Below are 10,896 nucleotides of genomic sequence, written 5' to 3' on the forward strand. Positions count from 1 at the left end.
GGAATGCTGTCTCCTGTTGGCTGCTTTTTGGGTCTGGTTTTGATGCTCTGGTAGGGTTCTCCCAGCACTGGCATTGTGCGTTTGCAAAATCATGTCAGGAAAACCAAAGGTGTCATTGCAGATCTGATCTCCAGCTGAGTTCATGTAATACTGGTGGACATGCCTTTCCCAGCAGGGCCCCGAAGAGGGGAGACAGCAGGAGCTAACTAGGACCTCTGGAGGGTAGAAGAGGGCTTTTCCATTGGGAAGAGGAATCAGAAGCAGCCCTGGATGCTGCCTCTGCTCCCGCTCCTTTCTCCAGGTTGTCCTGTAGGACAGGGTAGTCTGACCATGGGCATCCCACTGCATGAAGTCTTAGGGCCACACGTCATTTAGGGCAGAGGCACTAAGGTGTATTTCCAAATGAGCAGCAGACATCTGGCTCAGTGCTTTCACCCTGGGACGATCAGTGCAGCACTGTATATTCAATGCCTGGCTAAATATGCCAGAGAATTAACCCTTTTCCTCTCTTTTTCCCCAAATGATAACACTAGGGATCCAGAGGAGCCATGAAACAGCAATTTTCATGCCATGTCAGACGCATGACTTCCTGTCATCCCACCTGATATTTCTGCCATAATTCCCCATGGCAGGAGACCCCTTTAAGCTCTAGTACGTGCTTACAAGCGTCCAACCTAAACACAGCAAAGGCTCCCCTCAGTGCACAGAAAGCACCGCACTGCTCCTCATCTACACATTATGATCATCAGGTTGTAACTCTTTTTCTTTTTTTTTCCCTGAGATGAGCTCATCCCTGACAAGTAATGTCCTTGTGGAGCCAGTTCCCACCCATTATTTTTAACGGGATCTCGGTGTTATGGATCATATTACTGCAGTTTGACACATGTAATGAAAATTTCCCTTGAACAACACTTGCCCTCTAAAAGAGAAATAGTCCGTGTCACACGTCATTTAGGGCAGAGGCACTAAGGTGTATTTCCAAATGAGCAGCAGACATCTGGCTCAGTGCTTTCACCCTGGGACGATCAGTGCAGCACTGTATATTCAATGCCTGGCTAAATATGCCAGAGAATTAACCCTTTTCCTCTCTTTTTCCCCAAATGATAACACTAGGGATCCAGAGGAGCCATGAAACAGCAATTTTCATGCCATGTCAGACGCATGACTTCCTGTCATCCCACCTGATATTTCTGCCATAATTCCCCATGGCAGGAGACCCCTTTAAGCTCTAGTACGTGCTTACAAGCGTCCAACCTAAACACAGCAAAGGCTCCCCTCAGTGCACAGAAAGCACCGCACTGCTCCTCATCTACACATTATGATCATCAGGTTGTAACTCTTTTTCTTTTTTTTTCCCTGAGATGAGCTCATCCCTGACAAGTAATGTCCTTGTGGAGCCAGTTCCCACCCATTATTTTTAACGGGATCTCGGTGTTATGGATCATATTACTGCAGTTTGACACATGTAATGAAAATTTCCCTTGAACAACACTTGCCCTCTAAAAGAGAAATAGTCCGTGCAGAGATGTATGCCTGGATGTGCTATAGGATGTGCTATAGGCATGCACACAAGTATGGGAACTTCTCGCCAGAGAACCCGTGTCCCGCAACAGCCACCGTTTAAAGAGCCAGCCCCGCCACCTCCCCAAATCATCGCTTTCTCCCTATGGCTTCATTTAATCCTTCCTAACAGGAAGGTTTTTTAGCTGTAGCTGCATTTAAGGTCTCCTGGAGACTGGGGAGGATAATGAGGGGAGGACAATTAAAATGGGTGCTGGCAGTGCGGGAGCCAGCGGGGTGCACGGGGCCGGCGCGTGCGGGGTACCGGCGCACCCGCAGGCACACACAGCTCCCATGGGGACACGGCAGCCCCTCGCCCCATGCAAACACCTTCTCCTTCTCTCGCCACAGCCCACCATGACCTGGGCACACATCAGGAGCACTCCTTGAAAAATTGCTTCAGCTCGAGTTAAAACTCTAAAGCAGAGCAGCTCCTCGGCTCCCTGCAGAGGCAAGGGCAGATGGGAGCAGAACGGGGCTAGGTCAAATTGCTACTTCGCTCCCGACTGCGCTGACCCCCCCAAATCTCATTAAACTAACGGAGTCCCCGACAGTTCCCACCGGTTCATCCCAACTCAGCCACCGACTCCGCGCCCTTGAGCATCCTCGTTTTCGGCAGCATCTTTTGTTTTAGTTTTTTTGCAGAGAGCTTTTCCCTGCCCCTTGAGCTGCCTCCACCGCTGCCCAGCGCTCGGCACCGAGACCCCAGGGGCTGCCAGCTTTCCGGCAGCTGCCTCTCACCCCTTTTTAGTGAAGCAGAGGGAGCGACTCGCTCTTACCTTGAGCACCCCAAGTTGGCGGCGGTGCTGCTGCTGAGGCTCTGCGCTGGCATCTCCCCTAGCAGCGATGCAGTCCTGCCGGGCGCCGCACGCCAGTGCTGCAGCCCAGGGGATCCCAGCCGAGGGAGCCCAGGGCTGGGAGGGAGCCCAGGGCTGGGAGGGAGCCCAGGGCTGCCTGTCCTACCTGCATCCCCGCCGCCCCCACCCTGGCTGCAAAGCAAGCGGGGAGGGAGCGTGCGGAGGCAGCCGACGAGGAGAGGAGAGAGCGAGAAGCTGCACAGCAGGCAAAGAGGGAGCGAGGCGAAGCTTGTGTAATTTTATCATGGTAATAAAAGCCAACCCAGTGCCTAAACGTTGCAGCGCTCTAGCAGAGTTCTTCATTACATGGGGGATTTTTTTTTTATTTTTTTTTTTGAATTGCTGTCATACAGGCACGTTTCTAGCTGTAGGTAGAAGGGAATCCCAGCATGACTGGGTATTATGCTGGCATCCTTCATCTCTCCACTTTATATATTAGACCATTGCTACAGTCGAGACGGCTCTCCCTGGGATGGCTAGAGGGTGAGGCTGGGGAAGGTGCCATGTCTCAGGGATAATCCTACGGCGGAATAAGCCTGTTCTGTTCAAAATCCCCTTGTGTTTATAATTTGGGTGTCCACTGCCAGAAGAGCAGCAGCAGGGAAAATCCTACTGTCTGTGCAATTTTGTGTTGTGTGAACACAACAGGGTAGAACATAGTCTGCCATGGAAATCCATCCACAATCATTTTGTGTTATTAAAAGAGAGAACCAGGTAACACGAGGAGAGGTCTTACTGAGGAATGAAGAATGCAGCTCCGAACTATGAAAAAAGCATCACCAGTGCACATGGGGGGGGTTGCCCACACCCTGCGACATCTCTCCATGCAGAGATGCCCAAATTAGTCCAGATAATGGGAGCATTAAAGATTTTCACTGGCAAATTTCCATTGCTGCTTCTGGTAACCTAACACTGAAGAGGAGCATGGAGCAACAGGCTTCTGAGAAAGGAAACTGGGATGGATTTCCAGGGCAGCATGAATCCCCTGTACTTGCCAAAGGGATAGAGTAAAGAAGTGGAACTGAAGGTGCAGCCACTCACCCTGTCAGCAGACACCTAGAAAGCTACCTTCCCACTCCGTGCCTCAGTTTCCCCACCTGTAAGGCAGTACTGGTGCTACTGGCCCCTCCAGGCTGTATAAGCACTAGGAGTTATCCCTCCTTTGGCTGCTTCCAGGGCCCCTCCAGACGCACGCCCCACTTTTCTTCTCTGTCCTCTATTTTACAGCCTGCTACCCCTCCTCAGCAAACCTGACTTGAATCTCCAGCTCAGGTGTGTTTGTGGTTGTTGACGGCATTACAAATTGGGCCTGAAAATTTTCTCTTCATCTGATTATTTGCTGATACAGTTCCCGTGACTGTACTGGTGGCACCACTTCCATATGCAAAATGCAGGAGGTGATTCATTGAGGGGTTTTCACACCCACTCGTTTAAAAATTGGAACTCAAATCTGAAGTTCAGCTTTATTCTCCCTAGCGCAATACACTAGCTTAATTGCATTTTGTCTTTGGTACGGTGCACTGATTGCTTTGATGTTGGAGCGCTTCAGAAGTCAAATTACTATCAGCACTCCTGTATGCTATAGACCAAGTATCAAGGCCTTGGCAAAACTAAAAAGCAAGCCAGTCTATCAGGGTGCCGCTGAGTGCCACTTTGCACACCTGTCACCCTTCCTCTGAGTTCTCCAGCTCTTTGATACTTTGGATTCTTCAAATCACAGCAACTCTATCTGAGTGTGTCCGATCCACTGCACCTCACGTGGATCACGCTCAGGATGTGCAGCACCATTCATGACTGTGTTTCCCTGGAGAGGGCTTGGGGCAGCCCCGGAGATGCTCTCCAAGCTCTAGCACAACTGCCCTCCCAAGAAGGCTGCTCTGCCCCACGTCACCTTCCACTTGCGGGTGGGATCGCAAGCGAGGGAAGATGTGGCAGAGTGGCCCTGTTGGGCTTTTCCTCAACTGTATCCTATACAGGATAGATCTAGCTTGGGTAAATTTGTATTAAATCTCATTGCAGCATCAACGACGAGGAAGGCAATAAATCCCAGAGATGTTCTTTACCATTGTGCTGTGATTATCAGTGTTTCTAATTACCTCCGCACCCTAGGCACAACTGTGAATCTCTCTGTTAATCACTGCTAGCCATACCCAGGTATCTCAGAGAGAGAAGAACGCAGCGCCATATGGTGCCGGCGGGGAACCTGAGCCTCGCGGGCTGCCTGACATCGAAGGCAGCAGGATGGGGAAGCCTAACATGTTCCTATTTAAAAGACCACATTGATGAAATCTGCAGCAATCCAACTGTTTCAGAGCTGCAAGCAGTAAATGGAAAACGAAGCTGAGCTGCAACAAATAAGGACCTGGCGTAGAGACGGACAAAGTTATATAAGCTCTTCTATCACAAGGAAATAGGTGTCTGTGTAAAGGCTGATCATGCAGGCACACGTGCCAGCATGGTTACACAGCCAAAGGGGGCCCAGTCTGGCCCCACAGCTCACCGAGCAGCCCCAGACCTCCTGGGAAGGAGGCTGGGATGGGAGGTCTGGCCCAGCCGTGTGAAGGGAGCAGAGCCCATAGCCACAATCAAGCCATTCTCCTCTTTTATCCCACCTACAGCATCAGGGGTTTCTCTTCTAACCCCTTGCATGAACAAGACACTGGGGACCCTAGCACTGTGTCGCAGAGCCAGGCAAAGTGGGGTACCCCTCTCCAGCAGTGGTCAGATGCTGTTGCGAAGGCATACAAGGGAAACTGAAGCAAAGCAAGAAGTGAAGTGGTGATGGAGCAGCCTCTCTGATGGCTTGCGGGCTGTCAAGTGGAAGGAAGATAACTGGAGGAAAAGTATGGCTCCAAAAATACAGACATTATGCATATTCCATGGCTTTGCTGGAGCCATCGCTTACATGCCAGGATGTTTGCTGTGAGAGGCATTTGATATCACAGGGTGTTAAAAGACTGGCAGAGGTTCAGGGCAGGGCTTTTTGGCTTGGTTTTCAGGGTCCCATCCACACAGGCACACTCACACGTGTATGTGGGTGCACACACTCACAGGCATACTCACATGTCCCCCTCTCCTGCCCTGAGCCATCTCACATGGTCTGCACGAGGAGCTCCAGCAGAGTAGAGACAAGGGCCCTCCAAAAAAGTGCTGAGCTGTGGCAGCACACACACCTGCACCCTGGCCCCAGAGACGTCCTCATCTGAACAAGGAGCCAGAAGCCAGCCTTCACATCTAGCAGGGATTAAACAAGTCTGGGGGATGTCAGGGCACATCCTTGAGCCACCAGGGCTTGAGGCTGGGGGCTGCGGGGTGGTGGCAGCGGGAGCTGGAAGTTGCCACCCCTCTGAGGTGTGTAGTGGCTGGTGGCTGCTGCTCTCCGCTGGTGACAGCCATCCATCCAGAAACAGCCCTTACCTCTCCCTCCCTCCACCACTTCTGCTAATGAAACTTGGCTTACAGAAGCCAGAACTCAGCCTTAATAGAAGGAAGAGTCCCAGGCAATGTTTGATTGCATCTGCTATTATACCTGATAAGTGGCATTAGTAACATGGCTAATGAATACAATGTAAAGTGCTATACAAGCATTAAGTCTAATTATTGGTATTGCTGCCCACTTCCTGGCAGATGTAGGTAAAACACATATAGAAGAAATATGGATATGAAAAAAAATATTGGTCGGTCCTCTGCACTGCGGGTCTCGTGACAAAGGCATGACCTTGCCAAGACCCACAAACAAATTAGGACACAGCAACCAGCAAAGGGAGAGAGCCGAGGCCCGCCGCATCACCTCCCGCCAGAAAGGGACCAAGATGCTGCCTGGTTCAGCAAAATGGCCAGCTTAAACTTGGGCAAAAAGGGGTTTACATCAAATACATAGCAGTCTGAAATCATGCTGAAGTCAGGCTTGGGATCTGTGAAAGCCTTCCGTGCCCAGAGTCCAGATGGGGTATGTGGATATATACATATACATATATATACCTTCTGGATGGGGCATGTTGTTCGGGGCTGGTCAGGAGCAGAAAAAGACCCTTACTGGATGCTGTAACACCTGCAGCATGAGACCTGACACCCCCATTACTGACCTGCTGCCTGGGAATGTTGAAAGGAGAGATGAATGGCTGACATTAGGAGAAACGGGGGGGAAAAAATCTCAATGCATTTTATATTTCCCACTATAATTCCAAGCTCATCTGACTAAGGCTCTGCTTTCACAAAGCAGGATACTACTTTTTTTTCCTTAAATTAGCCTGTCACTTTCTACTCGACACAAGCTCCTGATTGTGGCAGAACCCAAACGGCTGCAGAGGCGGCAGCTTGCGGAGCATGGGGGAATCCCAGCACAACCCCATCAGCCCTGTCGCCTCCTCAGAGGTGATTCATGAGAGCAGGGGCTGCAAAAGGCAATCCGCATTTATGCCCTCCGAACCGAAGGGGGTCCTGAACTATCTAAAACCCACACGACTGACACGGAGATTTCAGGGCAAAAGTGCAGCCGCCGAGGCAGTATCAATTTATCTGAGCTGCAAGCGTGAGCTGGAGAGGTTGTACTACACGAAAAAAATAGAAAATGAGCATAATAATAAGCACTTAGCTGAAAACTATTTGTGGCATAGAAGCTTCAGGTTTCTGAAGAGCCACTGCTCTTAAAAAGTGCCAGTGATGCGTGCTGTGATGGGCCAGGGAGATGCAATGCCAGGCGACGTCCATCAGCAGCACCACTGCCTGTAAATGGTGGAATGTGAAGGGACGAGGGTGCTTAAATTTCTCTAATCCAGCAGAAACCATTCCGTAAGACAGGCCTGAGCAGACAAACACGGGTACGTTGGCAGGTCTTGGTGCAAAGGCCAAGCTAATGAGCACGGAGGACCTGCACTGGCAGTGTCGGACCCGCTCAAGTGTGGTGCTGCGGCTGCCTCATGCAAGGCTCTGCTAAAGGCAGTGCACGACCTAACAGCTGCATCCACCAGGATGACCTTAAGCATGACCTTTTTTCCTCTTTTTTCTTCTTCCTTTCCCTCTTTTTCTAATGGCCCTGTTAGTCTAGGTTTAAAACCCCAAGTACGAGTGCAGGGAACCATAAAAGAGCGGCTCATGCATCTCTTTTCCCTTTTTTTTTCATCTTTCGAAATGGGGGAATATATTGTCAGGTGAACTCCGACTTTGCAGAGCTCTAACGCGTTAGGCAGAGTTTATTTATGTGGAAAGGATGAATGGTTCCCTACATGTTAATAGCACAATCAGTGACAAAATCCTCGGCATTAATATTTAATGTCTTTTGTTATGTACACGCCTGACTTATTCAGAGAGGCCTGAGTCAGGAGTCCAGAAGCTGATGGGAATTGAATAAGCATTATTTGTGGAATTTTTCTGAGGGGAAACTGGAAAGTAGAAAAGACATTGGTTTTATATATAGCAGTCCAATTGTCAAGAGACTGTACATTTATGGGTAGTGTATAGTATATGCAAGAAATCGCTGCACTGGCATTCAGTGGCTTTTTTCATGACATGATTCTTTAGCGGTACTGCCTGCTTACTCTTGCCCTGTACGTGTACTTAGGCATTAATTTTATGAGAAATGAAGGAGAAAATCTAACAGACTAATACCAGCATACATCCCCTGCAAATTCAGGATTATTCACGTAACAGTAGGACGCAGAAATCTCAGAGAAAGAGCAGGCCCTGAGGAGCAGGCATTTTATAATTCATAGCACAGTCACTTCTATCTTTTACCCAGATTTCTTCTATGAGTTAGACAATGAAGTACACTGAGAATGGGAATCCTGCACCATTAGCATTTCTTCTTCTCTTTCATGTGTATATATACACATAAACATATTTATTCTACATGTTACATTAAATAAATAGTAATCTTAAATCTGTTCTTCTTCTGTGCCCATCGTGGTACAGCTGATAGTTATAGATGGCTTCATCCTACTGCCCCATACAGACCAGGTACCAGCATGGTTGATAGCTTTCCAGGTATCAAAATTATGGCTGCTTTTCAATTTAAATTGCCCGTAAATGCTGCACTTGCAAAGCCTTTCCACATTTCCGTGACTACTCTGTAACTATAGCAAATCGTCTAAGCCTGGCATATAGCACTCATGCCGCCTAAGTAATTTTCAGGAACGCTCTGGTCGATGTGGGCATCTAAGGGTGTAAGGAAACGTGCTGTATTCCATTACAGGGAAATTAAATACCAACCCATCATTCCAGATGCAAAGGGACAGAGGAAGGTGGGGCTCGGGTTTCATTTTTTTCTTATTCATCTGGAAAAGCCTTTTTTCTTGAAGCTATGCTTTCCGGGGAATTTCCTCAAGGGAAGCAGAGGAGCTTCCCCCTCCTTCAATAAGAGGTAGAGGAAAAAAGGAACTTTGAGGATTTTCAAATGAAAATCACCTTAGCTGTTTACTCATGTCTTTGCCTCACATCCTATACACAAGGCTGCTCTAAGCGATATCAGAAGGGACTTTAATGAGTTTAATGTGCACTGGCTTTGCCAGCACCTTGGGCATCCCGACAGGCAGAAACCTTGCTGGGCAGAAAGCACCCCAGCCAGGCTGCTTTCCAGTAATGCAGCTGGAGGGGGAAAGGGACAGGGAGATGTCTTCATAGGATGCAACTGGAAATTGGGTGAAGAAAGAATTGCTGACGATCCTAGAAATGTTTCAGGTATTTGAACTTAAAACTTCATGAAATTATCTACCACCACCGAGGCTTGATGTGAACTGGTTGCATTTGCACTTGGGCAGAGATTAGGTATAAGAAAGGAGAGAAAGGGGAGAAGTGAAGAGGAGATGGATGAAAGCAGAAGAAAAGGATTGAGATGAAACGGCGCACCCGGAGCCCCCCGGGCTGCAGTGGGGACCTGCCGGCAGCTGGTGGCAGCAACTGAGCTGGGATGGATGGAGGAGCTGCTGCTGCAGGACCAGGGCACCCAGGGCATGGCACCAGCCTATGATCGGCCTCCTCGTAGCTTCAGTCCACCAGCACAAAGGTAAAAATGAAATTTAAAAAAAGGCAAAAAAAAAAAAAATAAAGCCACAAAATCTAGAGGTAACACAGCATAGAAAAGTGAGATAGCAGCTAGGTGATGTGCTGGAAGCCTTACGTTATTAAGGCAGCAGATAGGAACTAGCAGTTATTTTTATTTTATAGTGTCGTGGTTTAAGCCCAGCTGGTAACTGAGCCCCACACAGCCGCTCGCTCGCTCCCCTCCGGTGGGATGGGGGAAAGAATTGGAAGGGTAAAAATGAGAAAATCCACGGGTTGAGATAAAGGCAGTTTAACAGGTAAAGCAAAAGCCACACATGCAAGCAAAGCAAACTGAGGAATTCATTCCTTGCTTCCCACCGGCAGGCAGGTGCTCAGCCATTTCCAGGACAGCAGGGCTCCATCACGCGCAACGGTGACTTGGGAAGACAAATGCCATCACTCCGAAAGTCCCCCCCTTCCTTCTTCTTCCCCCAGCTTTAGGCACTGAGCATGACGTATGGTGAGGGATATCCCTGGGGTCGGTTGGGGTCAGCTGTCCCAGCTGTGTCCCCTCCCAGCAGCTCGTGACCCCCCAGCCTCTCGCTGGTGGGGTGGGGCGAGGAGCAGAAAAGTCCTTGGCTCTGTGCAAGCCCTGCTTAGCAGGAACTAAACCATCCCAGGGTTATCAAAAATCCAAACCATAGCCCCATGCCAGCTACCATAAAGACAACTAACTCTCTCCCAGCCAAAACCAGCACCTGCGGTTATTTCAATAGCTCTGTCCTAGCGCCCAGGTGTCACAGTCCCCTGGGGTTCACCCCCGAGGAGATGGGTTTTCCTTCAAGAAAGCCTCTGGCAAGCTCTGGGAAGGCATGGCGGGGGGGTGGGTGTGTGTGTGCTGAGAAGGTCAGGCCCTGCCCCAGATTTGCTCATATTTGGGATGCAAACTTCAGTTTGGACCAGACTCATCGGTGCAGATGCAAATGCAAGTGTTAGGCTGTGATCCTGGGCCAGCACATGAGCTACTTTTAAGAAGAAAAGGGAGGGGATTTGCTTTCCTACTTTCAGCCAGACTTTGGTGCAATATTAATCTCATATAATACTTCTGTTTCATATAAGCAAATATAATGAGGAGCCATCTGTATTCACGACTGCTGTTCCTGTTGCCTGGAAGTCCTCCAGGGAGCCGCTCAGATGCAACACTACATTCACCGCTCTCCAAAGCCCCAGGATTAACTGACCGTTCCCCAAACTGTGTTCCCCCTCCCCTCGGGATCCAGCTGGATGCCAGTTGCACACACATGTGTGCCTTGGATTAGATAGACTCCTCCTTTCACCCAGCCCCCAGGGTAAGACGAAAAGGAAACCCACAAGCTTTTGGTTTTGCCAAGTGCGCGATGGCCCTTTATTGAAGGTAATGAAGAAAACACACAGCTTGGGAGTTACACGGCTCATGCTCATACCCTCTCCAGCTCCGTGTAGAACCACAGTGCCAGAAGCT

General features: G+C 49.4%; 1 long non-coding RNA gene across 1 annotated transcript in view; it reads right to left on the reverse strand.

The window, feature by feature from the left end:
• The window catches only part of LOC118451902, a 16,948-nt gene extending 6,879 nt beyond the window's left edge, over positions 1–10,069 (reverse strand). The window contains exons 1-2 of the long non-coding RNA XR_004841480.1: positions 9,985–10,069; positions 3,932–3,937 (exon numbers count right to left, since the gene is read on the reverse strand). This is a non-coding gene — a long non-coding RNA (uncharacterized LOC118451902). The remainder of the gene's footprint in view (positions 1–3,931; positions 3,938–9,984) is intronic.
• Between the last annotated feature and the right edge of the window lie 827 nt (positions 10,070–10,896).

Source organism: Egretta garzetta, unplaced genomic scaffold, assembly GCF_000687185.1.
Source record: "Egretta garzetta isolate BGI_Z169 unplaced genomic scaffold, ASM68718v1 scaffold322, whole genome shotgun sequence".
Lineage (NCBI taxonomy): Eukaryota > Metazoa > Chordata > Aves > Pelecaniformes > Ardeidae > Egretta > Egretta garzetta.